The 19,398-nt window shown below is 47.1% G+C and overlaps 1 protein-coding gene across 4 annotated transcripts in view; it reads left to right on the forward strand.

The window, feature by feature from the left end:
* Positions 1-19,398, forward strand: part of POPDC1 (popeye domain cAMP effector 1) — a 280,642-nt gene that overhangs the window by 153,076 nt on the left and 108,168 nt on the right. Inside the window, exon 1 of one of the 4 annotated variants that reach the window (XM_083176973.1) lies at positions 17,552-17,754. The exons of 2 other annotated variants lie outside the window; for them this stretch is intronic. The gene's annotated coding sequence lies outside the window, so the exon portion shown is untranslated. Of the gene's footprint in view, positions 1-17,551; positions 17,755-17,836; positions 18,090-19,398 lie in introns of those variants that run through there. One more of the 4 variants, XM_083176974.1, reaches the window with a different exon arrangement.

Genomic DNA, 19,398 nt, shown 5'->3' on the forward strand with positions numbered 1-19,398 from the left:
TCTAGGGGGGATGTTTTGGCTATTTAGGAGCCATTTCCAGGATATGGGGGCATGGTCGGACCAGGTAATGGGGAGAATGTCAATGTCTTTGGATTTCTGCAAAGTCCACTTATCGCATAAGAGGAGATCTATTCTTGAGTATGAGTTATGGACAGGGGAGTAAAAGGTATATTCCCGGCCGGAGCGGTTGTGGGTTGTCCATATATCGTATAGGTCAAATTCAGTTAAAAGATTACAGAGGGGCTTCCGGTTCTGGCAGCGGGATGTGAAGCTGCGTGTGAGAGAAGCTCCGCTGCCAGACCGGCCCTCACACCTGATTAAAGGCTGATTCAGCCTCCACTAACAGCAGCGCTACCCACCTTCACTACCAGGAGACCCCCAGACCCGCATGGACAGGTTTCTGGAGGGGATGCCCGGATCCAGAGCCCGCACCAGCCGAGTGAAACCCACGCCGCCCGCCACTACCAAGATGGCGCTGAGCGCCGAAAAGACGCGCACCGCAGCCCCGCAGCTATATCCCCTGCCACAGAGACAGAAGGCTTCTCCTACCTCCGCACCCAACACCGCTGCAACAGAGACCCAACCACCTTCTCCTTCTTGCCTGGATAAGGTAATCCCCCATGCTGACGACCCCGTCACGTATGGGGATATGATAAGTGCAATCAGAGCAGCAATGGCACCGTTAATGCTGGAGCAGACAGAGACTATTAACAAGCAGATTGCCCAGCTGCAGCAAAGAGTGGTCGAGGCTGAATGCAGGGTGGGAGAGTGCTTTAAGGATATGGCAGACTTGAAGCCTATAGTTAAACAGCAATCCAGAGACCTCCTATACCTCTATAATAAGGTACAAGATCTAGAGAATAGGTCCAGGAGACAAAACCTAAGGATTGTGGGGCTGCCGGAGTCGATTAAGGGCCCTGACTTGGCACAATTTATTAAAATAAAACTACCTGAGATCTTAGGCATACAAGACCGCTGTAATGACATGGTCATAGAGCGGGCCCATAGACTGGGACCCCTGAGATCACAGGGAGACACCAAACCGAGAACGGTCATATTCAAGACTCTTAACTATCTGCACAAGGAGTTAATTTGGTCCACATCACGCAGAACCAGAGATCTCACCTGGGAGGGACACCCCATTCTTATATTCCAAGATTATACAGCGGAACTGTCCAAGCAAAGAAGGGAGTTTTCCCCAGTTTGTGCACGTCCAATTAAGTTGGAGCGAAAATTTGCACTCCTTTATCCTGCGAGACTGAGAATCTTTGATGGGGCTACACACAAGGATTTCCTAAGAGCACGTGACGCCGAGCAATACCTCATGGAGGAACATGGCGCCGGGCAGCAGACGGATCGCATGTCTGATTGTGATTGACTCCCAAACTCTGGTTAAAGGTTGATTACTCCCCACGCATGTTCTCTTCCCATGCCCACTGAACTCACTGTGGACGGTTATCCCCCTATTACCACACCCCACCAGCCTTTTACACAGAAGTGGTACCCTGAGATTTGTTTAACCAATACTCCAGCTGAAAATGGAGAACCGCTTCAAGACCCTTTCCCTAACCCCAGTGACAACGTAAAGTTGGGACTATGCACCTATGTTGTACACTAATGATGCGCTGTTTTCTTTGCTCGTTATTTACTTGGGCCGGTAGGCACAGGAGCCTACGGCGGTTATATTTCATAGATGTGTTTTTCTCTCCATATGAGAGACGGAAGTTTGCCATTAAGGCTAATTAGATGTATGTTTGTTTTATATGTTAAGTTTTCATGTGATGCTCCTTCCCCCACCCCCCCGGACCCCCAGAGAATGAGGTTGATAGCACTAGGAAGTCAGAATTTATTTGTGCCAATGATGGATCATGTGCAGCCCGAGCCTACCCCCCCCCCCCCGCCTGGTCTAAAACATGGCACTTAACATAGCCAGCTGGAACGTAGGAGGGATTAACTCGCCGGTTAAGAGAAAGAGGATCCTTGTTTATCTTAACAAATTAAAGATGGACTTAGTGTTCATACAATAATCCCACCTCATGCCTCAAGAGGTGGTTAAGCTCAATATGTTAAGATGGAAGCTTTTAGCCTCAGCGTCATACTCGTCAAAAGCAAGGGGTGTATTGATTCTAGCCAGGAATCACCTAGATATAGAGGTGGTTAAAGAAATTGTTGATCCACAGGGTCGTTATTTATTGTGCCACATAAAATATGACCTACAAGAACTGGTCTGCATTAATGTCTACGCCCCTAACCAATACTCTCCCCCCTTTTTCAGGAAACTAATAACCATCTTGGCCCCCTTCTCCCACTTACCCATAGTCTTCTGTGGTGATATGAATCTTGTATCCTCTAACCAACTAGACAGACAAAGCCATACAACCACCCACCGTAAACTCCCTAAATTAGGCATTCCGGAACTATGTGAGCAGTTACATTTGCTTGACACATGGAGAACTCTCCACCCAACTGAGCTTAACTTCTCTTGCCTATCTGCAGCCACAGGGAGAATGTCCCTAATAGATTACGTCCTCATTTCTCACTATCTCCTCCCCAAAGTAGAACAAGCCGAAATGGCCCCAGTGGTGCTTTCTGACCATGCCGTAGTCTATATAAAATTACACCTATCTAAAAAACAGCCCTCCTCCATATCTTGGAGATGCCCACCAGCACTAGCGTCATCAGCCAACCTTAGAGAACAAGTTAAAAAAGCATGGGATAACTACGCCAAAAACAATGATGAAACGGCTGAGACAGACCCCCTACTGTTCTGGCAGGCCTCAAAGGCCACCATCAGGGGAGAGTTGATCTCCCATATGGCCTATTTAAAAAAGAAAACAAGGCAGGAGCAACTGACTGCTCAGATCTCCCTTGCTGACGCATTCCGGAACTTTAGGAGCTCTCCCTCACCCCCCACGAAAGCCAAATATCTAGCTGCCAAAGCTTCTTACAAAGGCACAATAGAAAAAGCACAAATGCTATATTCCTTCAACAAAAAGTCACGCTTCCACAGATATGGAAACAAGTCCAGCAAATTACTCTCCTCCCTCCTCCGGGGCCAGAGACCCCCTGCCACTATCCGCCCCCTTCGCAAACCAGACAACTCTTTGTCTTCCTCCAATGCCCAAACTGCCCAAGTTCTTTGTGAATATTACACAACCCTATATTCAGAACCCATCTCAGACCACACTAAATCCGCCAAATTCTGGGAGAACCTAACATTGCCTCAGGTAACAGATAGTGACTCAGAAAGCCTGGTCAAAGAGATCACCCAAGAGGAGGTCTCTAGAGCCCTAACTAATATTAAATTGGGAAAGGCACCGGGCCCGGATGGCCTGACGCCAGAATATTACAGGTTATTAGCTCCAAAACTGACCCCGACCCTTACCAAAGTGTTCAATAAGATTTTATCCTCCAACTCAGTCCCAGATTATTTCAATACCGCCACACTGCGCGTAATCCCAAAGCCAGGGAGAGATTTGTCCTTACCAAGCTCGTACAGGCCAATATCGCTCCTTAACATTGACTATAAGTTACTTATGAAAATTTTAGCTGAACGCCTAAAACAAATACTCCCTAAACTAATACACAAGGATCAGACGGGTTTTGTAATGGGGCGAAATTCGGTCACAAACATAAGGAGAGTTTTGTCTGCAATTCATGCTTCCCAGGGCGCCGTGTCGGGGCCCCCCAGAGCGATACTGTCGCTAGACGCGGAGAAGGCCTTCGACATGGTGCACTGGGAGCATCTCCATAACACACTGAGATGATTTTCAATCCCGGAGAAATTCATAGACTGCATATCTTCCCTCTACAGAGGAGCTTCATCTAGTATTCTATGTAATGGCCTTCTGTCAAACCCCTTCCCTATCCTGCAGGGTACAAGGCTGGGATGCCCCTTGTCCCCCCTTCTGTTTGCCCTCACATAAGAACCCCTTGCAGTCACATTCAGAGACTCCCCAGAATACCAGGGCATCCAAATTTGCAACAAAGACTTACGCGTGTCTTTATTCGCGGATGATATGCTCTTATTCATATCACACCCACAACACGCCATCCCGGTAATATTCCAGACCTTACTAGATTTTGGGAGCTTTTCAGGATACAAAGTAAACATAGACAAATCGGAACTTCTACCCATTCGGGGACCCCCTCCAAACTTCTCGATGAATTCCGCCCTCCATGCCATAAAAATACAGCACACACAAATCAAATATCTGGGCATCCAAATACCTTGTAAACTACCTGACCTATATAAACGCAATTTCCCCCCAGTAACCTCAAAGATTATAGATACCCTCACCAACTGGAAAACCCTCCCTCTATCCCTTCTAGGGAGAGTAGAGGTGGTAAAATCAGTAATTTTACCTAGACTAATGTACCCAATGCAGATGCTCCCCATTAAAATTAATCAGGCAGATTGTAAGATATTGACCCAAGCATGTACTAAGTTCATTTGGGGAAACAAGAAACCGAGAATCTCCCTGGCCAAACTACAACAACCCCAAACTGTTGGAGGGCTTGGCCTCCCAGACATACGCAACTATACCAACTCCCTACTAGCCCGCTTTGCGGTGGGATGGCTGAGAGAAATAGATGCTTACTCCCTCTTGGAACTTGATAGTGCCCTTTTACATCCTTACTCTCCTGCTGCACTTATTCATCTAAAGAAAAAACAGATCCCACCTCATATATACCAAAACCCCTTGTTTAGGGATATTCATGAAGCCTGGCACATGGTATGCAACAATTCAGGCATAGACCCCTCCATTTCGGAATGGATGCCTATATGTGGAAACCCGTTGTTCCCAATGGGAATTAATAATCCTATCTTTAACCGGCTACAAAACAAGGGACTAAAGTTAATATCGCAGGTGTTTGATCCTGGAGGAAAAATCCTCCTCTTCCCTGTATTAAGAGACCAATATGACCTGCCCCCCAACGCTCTCTTTCCGATAATCCAACTACACCATTTTGTTACCTCTTTGTCCCCCCGCAATATAGTAGAAGCCCCCCGATCTCTTCTTCACTCCTGGGCAGACAAGATTTACAATGTGTCTTTTAAACCAAAAATGATATACAAAGTACTTCAAAACAGCATTTTATTAACCTTACAAGACAAAATAAAAGACGCATGGCTGCAGGATCTCCCATTGACACAAAATGAAGATATCTTTGGACACTATGAGTCCTCGATGGGAATCCTCCAGTCATCCACTTTGCAGGAGGTTCATTTCCGGGTAGTTCATAGAGCTTATATGTCGCAGAAACAGAGAAGTCACTTTGTCCCTGACGAAACAGGGAAGTGTTTAAAATGTGGTTACCACTCGGCTACTTTTGCCCACAATTTCTGGACCTGCGGACATATAAAAAAGTTGTGGTTTAAAATACTGTATTTTGTAGAAAAAAATCTCTCATTGAAACTAAGCCTACTACCTGTCCCGATCCTATTCCTCAATTTTGAGAAATGGGAAATCCCCCCCCTCCCAGAGTCATCTAATCCCATTCCTCACAATCCTCTTTACTGCGGCAAAGAAGGCCATTTTAAAGTCATGGACATCCCGCCATACCCCTACGTTAGCAGAGGTGGAAGAACTGCTGAATAGCTACATGGCATTCGACAGGTATAACTCCATAGACTCAAGCCAAATGATCTCCAGCACATTCCTGCGAAAGTGGGAGCTTTACATCCATACAAAACCCCAGGTCGACCAGGACAATCTGTTGAGTGCTTTGGATATACACTACTACACAGGTAGAGATGTGAACTAGAGTTGAAGATAACCACCTACCCCTCTGCCCTGCCCCCTCTTCCCCTCCCCCCCCCATATTGGCTTAGCAATACATGTGTTGGATACTTACTACGTTGACCTCTTGCTATACAACCTGTAACCTTGTTAATATGGATGCACAGAACTCTCATGGACAATGTATCAAATGATGTCTCACTCATTCTCTAACTCCCCCCCCCCCCCATAGAAGTTTAAGCTAGTCTTATCCATGTTTCAAGTTAAACAGTCAATATGTGAGATTGCATTAATGTTACGTTAGTTGATGTTTGGAAAATAACGAAAACCTCTGCAAATTCCAGGGGGGAATGCTGGTTGTTCTCCCATGGAAACTAATATCTCATTTCATTAGCAGACTGAAACGCATTTATATTTAATACCATTATTCTCTCACCAATTGCTATATATCCGAATTAATCAGGAGGGGATCAAGATTAACGACATGTTTATGTTTACACGTAAATTGACCTCAATGTAACGGATATGCTGTGGATACGATAATTGTATTAATGTTGAATTTATTGTAAAGTATGAAAAACCCAATAAATATACTTTCAAAAAAAAAAAAAGATTACAGAAGGCTAAGGAGGGGCCGGTTGAGTGGGAGGGCCTGGAGCCGGTTGGTTTATTTGACTTGTCTAGTAAGGGGTTAAGTACTAAGTTGAAGTCGCCCATTATAAGTAAGGACCCTTTGGTGGACTTGCGGATCAGGAGGCACAGCTTGCCTAAAAAAGGAATCTGGTTGGAGTTGGGGGCGTAGGGGGACACCAAAGTAACTAACTTGTCATTCAGCTCTCCCGTCAGGATTAAGTAGCGTCTGTTTTTGTCTGCTATTTGGGAATGTAATATAAAGGATACGTTGCTGCTGAACAGAATAGCCACTCCGTTACGTTTAAAGGGGCCATTGGCAAAGTAGCCAGTGGGGAATCTATTATCCTTAAATAGGGGGGGTTAACAGATGAAAAGTGGGTTTCCTGTAGTCCGACAACATTAGCTTTTTGTTTGTGGAAGAATGTGAGAGCCAGTCTACGTTTGTTGGGGGAGTTTAATCCCTTAACATTTAGGGATAAAATTCTAGGCATTATTAAGCTGTTGGGGGAGACAGTGTAATAAAGGAGCTAGCAGTACAGTCCAGGTATGGAGTAATTTGTATCTTGGGGGTCAGTTTGGAATCTGAGGGAGAGGTGGGGGGAACGGCAACAGTGTGGGGGGGGAGGGGGAATAGGTGGATGGGAGAGGTGAAACCAAAACGGTCCAGTATATCGGGCCGACATAACTACTGCAGGGAGCAAACTGGGGGAAATGCAGTAGTGTGGGGAGATAAAGGGGGTTAGTGGAGTGGCAGGCTGCCACCCATGCATTTTTTTTTAAAAACATACATAATCATAACTAAGCCATATATGGAGAGAAAATAAAAACAGACAGAGAGCCATAGGGACATTCGCGTATGAGAACACAAGGGTCATAACATGTACAGTTAACAAATATCAGTAGGCTAGAATAGGACCGGTAGATCAAACGGATCAATGTGGTAAAGTTAAAGAGACAAATAACAAATTCTAACTATGTTCTGACCCGACTCAAAAACGACAAAAAAGGTAGATTAAGGTGCGATACTCAACCAGTCCGAGAGTCGCGCCTCCTGGTTCAGAGGTAAACAACAGTTCACCCGGAGGCGGGTACAGTTCCAGCTGTAATTGTGAGAGACTTGTGTGGCCCCTCATGTGGTCGATCATTCCGCGCGGGGTGCGGAGCTTGATTTTGGAGCTGGAGGGCGAAGTACTGTAATGTCCCATTCAAGGAGGAGTTTAACTCCTGCGTCCAGAGAGGAGACAGTATAGGAAGAGTCTTCATACTGTAGGTGATAAGGAGCTTCACAGGGAATCCCCAGCAGTAGGAGATGTCATTGGCTCTGAGGGCTGTTGTGATTGGTGCCAGTGATCTTCTCTTAGCTAGCGTCAGCGCTGAGAAGTCGGGGAAAATCTGTAGGCCTCCCAGTATGTCTGAGTCACCAGACGATCTTGCAGCTCGTAGTATACGTTCTTTGGTGGTAAAGAAATGGACACGGAGGATAGTGTCTCTGGGAAGAGCCGAAGAGACCGTACGCGGTCTAGGGAGGCGGTGGACACGGTCAATCAAGAGTTCCTTTTCGTCTGCAGTTGGTAGCAGCTTCTGGAACAGGGTGGTGACATAGTTATCTAATTCGGAGTTGGAGACAGAGGCCCTTATTCTGATCGGTGCGGCCCGATCAGAATATGCGGCCGCAACCGTGCAGGCGAATCCCCGCCTTCCATACGGATCGCCACCTGCCGTCCGTACGCGGATATGTGGCGATCCGCATGAAATTGGACGGGGATACGCCTCCTCCGTCTTGGGAGCTGCCCCTGCATTCGATGGTCGCCGAACATCGAATGCAGGGCCGCACGCTCCACCAGGTCCCGCAACACAAGACCACACGGACACTTGTCCGTGTGAAATCATGTATGGGGGCAGGCAGCTGACATCCGGCGATGTCAGATGCCCGCCCCGTACCCACGCGTCACGGCCTCATTACCATGCATACGCCCCGCGTTTGCATGGGAATGCCCATGAAACGGGGGGCGTATGCATAGGGTAATGAGGCTAAGTAGCCCCTCACGCCCCTCTACGCCCCCTGTGCGGCGTATAAAGAATCCGTGCGGCGAAATCGCCTGCACATGCGCAGAGTGACCTCTGCACATGCGCAGACGATCAACATCGGCGGTCCGTCCGCATGCGGGAATATCCGCACCGATCAGAATAAGGGCCAGAGTCTGGGATCCCCCTGATCTTAATATTATTTCTTCTGAATCTATCCTCCAGGTCTGCTAGTTTGTTCTTGAACGCCTTTATCTCTGTTTGTTGTTGGTCATAGGAAGAGATTAGATCATTGTGGGATGCCACCAATTCCTCCACTTTCTTCTCAAGGTGATCAGTGCGGTCACCGATGGCGACCAGTTCTGTTTTGACCTCTTTGATTGGTGAGTTCAGATTTGAAGGTAGATAGGATTTGGCACAGGGTTCTGACTGTGATTGGAGCATTGGGGTCGCAGTCGGCTCCCATTGCAGAGAGAGGAGGGTCCGAGTCAGGTAGTGGTGGAGTCGACATAGAAGTAGACGTAGAGGGGCTGGAGGGGGCTTGCGAGGTCTGTACGGATCTGCGTGCAGGAAAGGAAACTCGTGGGGGAGGGATAGTGGCAGTGACGGAACTCCCGGAGGCAATGGAGTCATATGCCGCTGGGCGCCAGCCTCAAAGGGGGCACTGGCTCCATTGCCTCCCAATGTTCCACTGATCAGCCCTTGATTTTGTGGTGGTGGCGGTGGGGATGCCCCCCACCCCTTATTGTATGCAGTGGCCGCGAAGCAGCACCGCGCAGTGCCCCCCTCCCCTGATCCACCCTGTCACCTGTGATCTCGCTGGCTGCTCACTGCTCCGTGGAAGGGCCTGACATCTGCCTGAGCTAGTGAGAGCCAGCCAAAAGCAACGAGGTGCCAGGAGGGAGGCAGCCCACAGCCAGCGCGGGTGAGCGAGCCTATCACTGATGCAGCAGTAAGCCAGGACCTGGGAGCCGGGTAAGAGACGCTGCAGTGGCAGCCAGTGAGCCGAGGTTGAGACACATATTTTATATAGCTTCTCTCTCACCTGCCGGGTCACCGCTGGACTACCCCTTCACCAGGCATCCATCGAGTGCACCTGGCTCTCCCCTTCTGCCAGGACCCCGCTGGCTCCCCCCTTGCCGGGCGTCAACATTTTATGCGCCTGGCTTTCCCCTGCTCTTGTTTGGTCCCCGCTGGCTCTCCCCCCCTCGCCGGGCGTCTTCATGTACTGCACCCGGCTCTTGCCTGCTACCACCAACTTTCCCCTTCCCTTCTGCTGCACTGGATACTCTCGCAGGGCGTCCGCAGGCAAGATGAATGCTAGCGCCCCTCCAAGCCCCATACGTATATGTATAAAAATATGTCGGGAGTTTTGGGGGGGGGCACCAGCATTCATCTTGCCTCCGGGCCCCTGGGATGAACTTACGCCACTGGATAGTGGGGATGTCGATTGATCGTAATGTCCAAACAGGGCAGATTTCTACTCACTGGCACTCTAGGTGTGAGAGTTAGTTTCCAGGTGGCTTTAGTGGAGGCAGCATGGGTGGCAATGCACCGCACGGCAGGGTTACATCATGAGAGACCGTGCCTGCAGGTCACGGTAGATGGTGCAGGTGGGTCCCAGAGCAATAGGGCACGTCAGCTGTGCAGGGGGTTGAGCACAGTAAGTATAATATAAATAGTGCAGGTAGGTTGACAGCAGTGGTGACAGGTGGTGATATGGCAGTCCAATGGATAATAAACTGGAGGTACCTTATGTGAGTGACTCCATCTCAATTGGACTTCCCACAGGATTGTATTGTGGGAAGTCCAATTGAGATGACTGCCGTGGATGTGAGAGGCAGTATGGCCACAGGGTCTCTGCCAGGGGTTCCCATGGGCAGGGGGGCACAGTAGGGCTGGTTGAGAGGAGACCAAATACCTTTGGGAGGCTGGAGGGGCCTCTCTGGGTGATGGGATCAGCCACCAATGAGGTCCGGACGCCGAGTCCCGGGGTGAGCTTCAAATTTAGGCCCAGGCTTCCGACTTGAGTAGGCCGCGGCCGGAAAAAGGCTATTCCGGGGCTCCCTTTTAGCTGAGCAGGACCCGCTCAGGACCGGATCGTGTGGGGGGCCGTGAGGAGTGGATGAAGCTGGCCGGGTGCGTCCTCAGCTGGTGGGTGACAGGTGGGCCTAGGCGCGAGGTGCGGGAGATGGGAGACGCCGCAGGCCGCAGCCTGCAGGAAGAAACATTGGGGGAAATTTACTAAAGGAAATTTGTAAAAAATAGGTGTATTTGTATACAGAAGAACACTTATTTTTGACATTTACTATCCCGAAAATACGGCAATTCGTATTCGTATTGATAGAACATCAATACGAATACGAATTGCCGTATTTTCGGGATAGTAAATGTCAAAAATAAGTGTATTTCTGGATACAAATACACCTATTTTTACACCTATTTTTTACAAATTCCGCTCAGTAAATTCCCCCCATTGTCCTTCCCCGGCTCTGCGGTCACTGCGGCGGGCTCCGGAGAAGGTGAGGGGGTGAGTGCAGGCGTCGGGAGGCTCTGGAGGGGTGCACAGCTTTGAGGGACCCGGGATCTGGATCTGCCTGCGTCCAGTCACAATGGCTGCCAGGTTCCCTGATTTTTTATTACTGGCCCCGGCTCTTTCAGCCTGGTGCTGGTCACAGCTGTGGGGGGGGGGACCCCACACCGATTTTTTTTATATATTTATTTAATTTTCTCTTTTTTTTTTTTTTTTTATACCTTGCAGCCTGCACGGCCATTGCTGAGCAATAGCGGCCTTAGATGCAATAAGTATATGGCCCAAGATATAACCGTCAGCTTCAGCTATGTGTGGATTTTCGTAATGGAACAAGGCTATCAAGGGGTTCTGGGGGATATGGTAGCCCAGTACTTTTGCTATAAGGTCAAAGATCGCTGACCAAAGAGCTTGTATACAAGGGCAAGTCCAAAAGATATGTAGGATATTCCCAATTTGTCCACAGCCCCTCCAGCAATATGGGGAGGCCTCTGGCCAAATTTTGTGTAGAAATTCTGGGATAAGATACATTCTATGAATAAGCTTAAGAAACATCTCCAAGTGCGAGGTACATCTTAAGATTTTAAAGCAGGAGGAGAAAATCTTGGCCCATATTTCTGGGTCAAAGGTGTTGATCGGGATTGGGAATCGCTCTTGGATTTGAGAAAAGGATAGTAAATTACCCTGTGATAGGATATTGTGGAGGGACACAAGGCCCTGTGATATCCACAAGTTTAAATTCAGGTTTGGGATTATAGATGCAATAGCTTGGAGGGATAGGTTTGGAGAAGGGCCAATAAGGGTTGATTGTAATTTACAGAGTTTGTGCAATATAGACAGTGTAGTGGTAATCGCCTTACAGTTATTGGCTGAGGGTGGGATTGCAGATTGTGGGAGCCAAAGGAGGTCACATAATTGAAAGGGGGGCATAACGCTTCGTTCTATAGCTACCCACGGTTTAATGGGGTTTGCCTGAGCCCAATCTCTAGTTTGACTTAGGATACAGGCTGAGTGATACTTTTCTAGGTCTGGGTATGCTATTCCCCCCTCGTCTTTCGGAGCAATAAGAATATTTCTGGCAAGTTTGGATTTCTTTCCCCCCCAAACATATTTTGAGAGGATAAGGTTAAACCTGTTACAAATCGACTTAGGAAAGGGACGGGGAAAGGTCCTAAACAATTACGAGAGTCTGGGTAGGAGAATCATCTTGGCTGCCGCTACACGCCCAATCCACGAAACGTCCCGTAACAACCATTCTGAGGTTAAAGTCTCGAAGGCTCTGAGTAAAGGGTCGTAGTTACATGTCATAAGGTCAGAATCCCTAGCGAGATGGACCCCCAAGTATTTGAGGGATTTGGTCTGCCAAGCATAATTATAGTAGGTTTTCATAGATTGGATAGAATCCAAAGAGATATGGAAAGGAAGAGCTTCTGTTTTATTAGAATTGAGTTTATAATAGGATATTTGGGTGTAAAGTTCGAGGGACGCTTGTAATTGAGGAAGGGACGATTCCGGGTTCGTGAGACAGACTAAAATATCGTCAGCGAATAAGCATACTTTGTGTTGAGCCCCTCCAATTCGTGGGCCCGATATTAAAGGGTTGTTTCTAATATGTTCCGCTAAAGGTTCTATGGCAAGGACGAATATTAACGGGGAAAGGGGGCAGCCCTGCCTGGTGCCATTGGTTATCTCAAAATACGTGGACTGGTAGCCATTAGCGAACACTTTGGCTGATGGACATGAATATAAAGCAAGGATGGAGTTTAAAAAGGTACCCGTAATACCAAATTTCCGCTATTTTTTATTGACACAATGACTAATTTATTTTTGTATTAGAAACACAACAAGGCATCTTACGTAAAATAGTTACATTAGGACCAAGTCAAGCATTACAAAGTAGATAAAGATACAAGGACAAATTTAAGGCAAATTATGAAACATTTCAGACGGCAAATGAGAAGAATGTTTCAGTAAATTGACAATATCAGAACTGTACATACAAGTTTAATAAGCAATAATTGAACATTAAATATGCTTGCCCCCTAGCCACCTGGGATCACACAGTAATAGGAGGATCATCCTCCATCATGCTAAAAATATACCAGGAGGAATTGGGCAGAGAATTAAGAATATGTTTCTGTATGGCTGCTGACAGGTTTGCTATGAAACTTTCCCACATCTCAAATACCCTCTCAGTTCTGGCCTCCTGCTCCAGCCTAACTACCACACACTTCATGCACAACGATAAACTAATTTTGTTTTCAAAAGGGACATTGTTGGGGGTTTAAGGTGTATCCACAACTGTGAATTTGGTTTGCAATCCGCTGCTCTGACCTCCAGTAGAAACTGTCTGCCTACTTTTGAAATCCTAAGACTTTTTGTGAATAATTCCAAATCCAAATGTGGAGTTAGGTGTAGGTAGGTTACCAAATGTTCTTAAGAATAATGATGGCTTTGTCTACAATCTGCAAACTATGGTCAGATCCATAGACAATGGAATAGGTTGGCCTGGGAAAAACAACATATAAAGCAGGTACAGTATGAGTTGTTGAGAGCCTAATGAGGAATTTTCTACATGGCGTGTGTGTGTGTGTGTGTATATATATATATATGTGTATATATATATATATATATATATATATATACATACATGGCGTGATGATCCGGCACTCCCACAGTGTACGGGTAGTTGCCCTGGTGCCTTCTCAGTAGCCTGACCGGCTACAATACAGGAGAGGAATCCGGTGGCCGGAGGGGGGGGAGCGGCACTCAATGGACGAAGTAAGTTCAGGAAAAGCAGCAACAACGTGCGACCAACGTTTCGGTTTATTAACCTTTGTCAAGATCGTTCAAATAATGCAAAAACATACCTTATATACAGACATGATGTGTAAGTTCCTGTCCCTTCCATCCGGGTCCATCTCCGTCACCAGCCGGCGACGCACGCAACGGGGTGCACGTGATGACGCACACTGTTGTGTAGAAACACAGACAGTGGCTGCCGGAGTCAGGTGACCGGTTGCCAAGCAACCACACTAAAACAAATAGACAAATAGTGCGTGAATACGTACATTTAAAATACATGAAAAATACAATATCCAAAACATGGAACTGCACTAAAGGACAAAACTAAATCACAGTAAATGGGCCAATATAATCAATCGGGTGGCCGGTAACACTGGAAGGACGGGACAACATTGCTATATAAAGAGCAGTCAGTGTGCTACCGAAAAGTTATAAGTATAAACGTAATATCCAGTACCTCATAACAGGGTGCTGGCACTGTCCAATGTGCAAACAAAAAAACTGACCAGGCATCCAAGTGAAGGAATGCCTGTTGTAAGGGCACAGCCCTGCCCATGCTACACGTAATGTGCCTAACCGGCAGCATTCTACAAAAAAGCATGAAAAAAGTAATGGTAATGGTAAAGGCCAAAAATCATTAAATAGGACTAATCGAAGCAAATAGCCCAACATATACAAGCAAAATGTACAATATGCAAAATCTCAACGGAAAAAGGGAAAATAAAAAATAAAAAATAAAACATGAATCATGAATCACAGTAAACATGCAGAGTGGGTCAAAATTACAAAAAGCAAGATAAGGGTAAATTCTCATTAAGACCCTCGGGGGCTACTGTTCTCAACTTAAATATCCACCTGGATTCGTGTTGTAAAAGGATTTTGGGCCTATTTCCTCCTCTGATTTTTTTGGGGACCTGTTCGATGATTTTATATCGGAGAGTGGATAAGCCGTGGCCACACTCACGAAAGTGGCGTGCCACAGGCTGTTCATGCCCAGTTATGCACGCACCCACAATCTGAAAGATTGGTTAGTGCATAACGATATATCTGCCTTCAAAGCCACCCAGCCCAGTAACTTTCTCACGAAAAAGCCAGGTTGCTACAGGTGCACAGGCTGTACCTGTTGCAGCTTCATGGAAGTGGGTGAGACATTTAACCACCCGCACTCAGGCACAAAAATTCCCATTAGGCAAGTGGTGACTTGTACCTCGACACACGTCGTCTATTTCCTACGCTGTCCTTGTGGTCTTTACTATATTGGTAAGACCACAAGGCAGTTTAAGGAAAGGATGGCGATGCATCGCTCGTCGATCCGCCAATCCCTAAGTGGCAAAAAAATTGATTCAGAACAGCCTGTGGCACGCCACTTTCGTGAGTGTGGCCACGGCTTATCCACTCTCCGATATAAAATCATCGAACAGGTCCCCAAAAAAATCAGAGGAGGAAATAGGCCCAAAATCCTTTTACAACACGAATCCAGGTGGATATTTAAGTTGAGAACAGTAGCCCCCGAGGGTCTTAATAAGAATTTACCCTTATCTTGCTTTTTGTAATTTTGACCCACTCTGCATGTTTACTGTGATTCATGATTCATGTTTTATTTTTTATTTTTTATTTTTTATTTTCCCTTTTTCCGTTGAGATTTTGCATATTGTACATTTTGCTTGTATATGTTGGGCTATTTGCTTCGATTAGTCCTATTTAATGATTTTTGGCCTTTACCATTACCATTACTTTTTTCATGCTTTTTTGTAGAATGCTGCCGGTTAGGCACATTACGTGTAGCATGGGCAGGGCTGTGCCCTTACAACAGGCATTCCTTCACTTGGATGCCTGGTCAGTTTTTTTGTTTGCACATTGGACAGTGCCAGCACCCTGTTATGAGGTACTGGATATTACGTTTATACTTATAACTTTTCGGTAGCACACTGACTGCTCTTTATATAGCAGTGTTGTCCCGTCCTTCCAGTGTTACCGGCCACCCGATTGATTATATTGGCCCATTTACTGTGATTTAGTTTTGTCCTTTAGTGCAGTTCCATGTTTTGGATATTGTATTTTTCATGTATTTTAAATGTACGTATTCACGCACTATTTGTCTATTTGTTTTAGTGTGGTTGCTTGGCAACCGGTCACCTGACTCCGGCAGCCACTGTCTGTGTTTCTACACAACAGTGTGCGTCATCACGTGCACCCCGTTGCGTGCGTCGCCGGCTGGTGACGGAGATGGACCCGGATGGAAGGGACAGGAACTTACACATCATGTCTGTATATAAGGTATGTTTTTGCATTATTTGAACGATCTTGACAAAGGTTAATAAACCGAAACGTTGGTCGCACGTTGTTGCTGCTTTTCCTGAACTTACTTCGTCCATTGAGTGCCGCTCCCCCCCCTCCGGCCACCGGATTCCTCTCCTATATATACATACATATATAAATATATATATATATATATATATATGCAAAAATAAAAAGAAGGAGCGCACCATATAAGTACAAGTATCAAATTTACTAAGGATAAAATAAGCAGCTCACATACATGTTAGTAACTTTTATTCGGCATATCACCATAAGGCTCATGTCACATCGACAGTTCTCAAAGGAAACACAGCACAGATGAACGGTGTCAGGAAGCTTCTCAGCGGGACACTTCGGCGGTACACAGACCGCAGCTGCTGGATCCACAGGAACGATGGACGGAGACGTGTAAGGTAGTCAGCAAGACGGGAAGCCACACCCCAACACGTTTCGTCACGGATGACTTCGTCAGGAGTCACAGTCATCCGTGCTCTCTTAGCATGTACACTGGCACCACTAACACCACCCCTCCCCCACCTAAACCCTCTTTTATCATGGTGCCCCCCCTGTCATTTTTATCCTGGATCCGCCCCTGATTGCTTGACTATAAGAATAAAGACTATTGCTGGGTACACACCAGGACGACTAGGGCCCGATCCCCACAATCTAGATCCAATTCCGATCAATTGGATGTAGATTGTGTGCTGATTGGGCCCTTTTCTGACCTGGTGTGGACCGATAACGATCCGATGCGCGGTCCCGCGGGTCGGTCGGTCATTATTGAGATCCTACCTGCTGCAGGTAGGATCTCAATGACGACCATACAGCCGGGTGCGGGTCGCCATCGGATCAGACCCGCTCACGGTGCACATCGTGAGCGGGTCGTGCCCCCCCACGTCACCGTGAGCGGGTCGGACGAGACACTGACGACCCGCTCACGATATGCATCGTGAGCGGGTCGTCCTGGTGTGTACCCTACATAACACTCCTTATGAAATATGCTTTTAAATAGTTGGGGCTTCAGCTCTGAAATATAAAATGGAAAATAATGCAGTTCTCAAAATAAAAGGGGATTGTGGGTTTTCCACTATTGATCAGTTGAAGTACCATAAAGTTTAATAAATAATTCCATGTGAGATAACTGACAAGTTCAACAGAAATTAATTGAAGCAGATCCTGCAACTACGGGAACATGTGTCCAAGGTACTCCTAAAGGTGGCCATACACGTGTGATATGTGCTAGATGCGTTTTGTACTAAATCACATCGACTGTTGTTCAAATCGCATGTGATACTCTACAACAGCGTGCGATTTGAACTAGATGTAATGCGATCTAGTAGAAAAAGGTGCCTATATGTAATGATTACCCCCTACAGAAACAACGCGCTATGTAAACTTCTACAGTATAGACATTACTGTGTGTAGATCCATCTCACTGTTCTGTTATTCCAGCTCTGGTGTCCCGCACCCCACCGCCTGCCGCTGTCCCTCTCCCCTCCCTCCTCCTCCTCCTCCTCCCCCTGCAGCCGCCCTGTGTGTGTGGGAGAGAGAGCCGCTGCTGCTGCTACTGGGAAGGGGAGTGTGTGGCGCGGCTCAGGGCTGAGTGCAGCAGCCGCCCCTCTGGATCCCGGTGCTTTAGTCTCCTCTCCCCGTCGCTCAGCAGCTCCTGGTTTGCAAACTTCCCCTGGACGTCCGTTCCCTCTGCACAGCAGCCAGCAGGTAAGGGAACGGGAGAGGGACTAAACTTGTAAGCTGTCATCTCCCGGTGACATCTTGGTAGTGGGGACCTGACAGTGCCACCTGTGTCAGACCGCTGTGCTGTGCCCTGGGGGAGCTATTTCCTTCTTGTTTAGCACAGCAGGTGTATATAATGTATACTCCTGTGTATAGTGCAAGCAGGTCTGCAGCTGTCCTGTCCCTACTTAGCGATGAGCTCCACTTGTAGCCAGCGCACGCTGACAAGTACACGGGTGGGAGGAGGTGACAGAACCCACTGCTGAGCCGGTCAGGAACATGAGCCCATGCTGCTTCTGATGAATATTTAAAGCGATCTGGTAAAGGTTCTATAAATCTCCCTATTCCATTTATTTATGTAAATTAATATTGTAAAACAAATATCACTGGAATATATATATATATATATATATATATCACATTGTGAAACTTACTGACATTACCTCATGTTTTAAAATTAATGAATATTCTATGCATTAGCACAGATGTGTTGAATCCTTTAACTTCTGTATTTATTTTACATTTGCCATGAATTATGATGATTTGAATTGATTTTTCTTATTTAAAAAGGTAATATATGTTTTGTATTGTGTGCCTTTTATTTCTTTGTAAAAAAAAACAGGCTGCAGCTATAGGTTGTATATGATTTACATTGCTAGTGTTATGTCATATTGGTGAACATGTTTTATGTATTGGATTATTGCTACCTATTACTGATGGGGCATACAATGTACTATAGTGCCTCTATAATAATCCACAAGACTGCTGCTGCATTTTGTTTGTAGGACAAAGATGGTCTTTGCATTTACTGTGAAACTTTTTGTGAAGTCCTTGCCAGACTTGGCTGCAAACATTGCTGCAATCACAATCAATGCTAAAGTACATTTGTAATCATGCTAATTATGCTGCTTTCAGACCGCATAACTGGCTTTGACCCTGTATTTGGAAACGTTTCCAAAAACGGGTCTGCCAGATAAAACCCCTTTCAGACCGCAGCACTTAAACGGTATATTACCGTTTAAGTGCCGATTTTTTTGACACTGGCAGACCCGTTTTTGGAAACTTTCCAAATACAGGGTCAAAGCCAGTGCAGCCTTCAGCACTCCCCTCCATGCAGCTTCCCCCCCCCCTCGCGTGTCGACCGAGCGCATGTCGACGCCCCCCCGCGCATGTCGACGCCCCCCGCGCATGTCGACGCCCCCCGCGCGTGTCGACGCCCCCCCGCGCGTGTCGACGCCCCCCCACCCCCCCCCCCCCCGCGTGTCGGCGCCCCCCCCCCCCGTGTCGACTTACCCCGTGCCGGTACCTCCGTTGTGGACTGCAGCTCAGTATGCTCGGAAAGCACTTATGAAAAAAGTGTCTTCCAGAAAATGGCTGCCCCATAGGAAACCCAGTTTAAAAAAACTGTCTTCCGTATGGGGGCAGCCATTTTCTGAAAGACACTTTTTTCATAAGTGCTTTCCGAGCATACTGAGCTGCAGTGCCGGGAACCACAACGGAGATACCGGCACGGGGTAAGTCGACACGGGGGGGCCGTCGACACGCGCGGGGGGGGTCGACACGCGGGGGGCCGTCGACACGCGCGGGGGGGCGTCGACACGCGCGCGGGGGGTGTAGACACGCGCGCGG

The sequence above is a fragment of the Crinia signifera genome, chromosome 3 (genome assembly GCF_055691185.1).
Source record: "Crinia signifera chromosome 3, ASM5569118v1, whole genome shotgun sequence".
Lineage (NCBI taxonomy): Eukaryota > Metazoa > Chordata > Amphibia > Anura > Myobatrachidae > Crinia > Crinia signifera.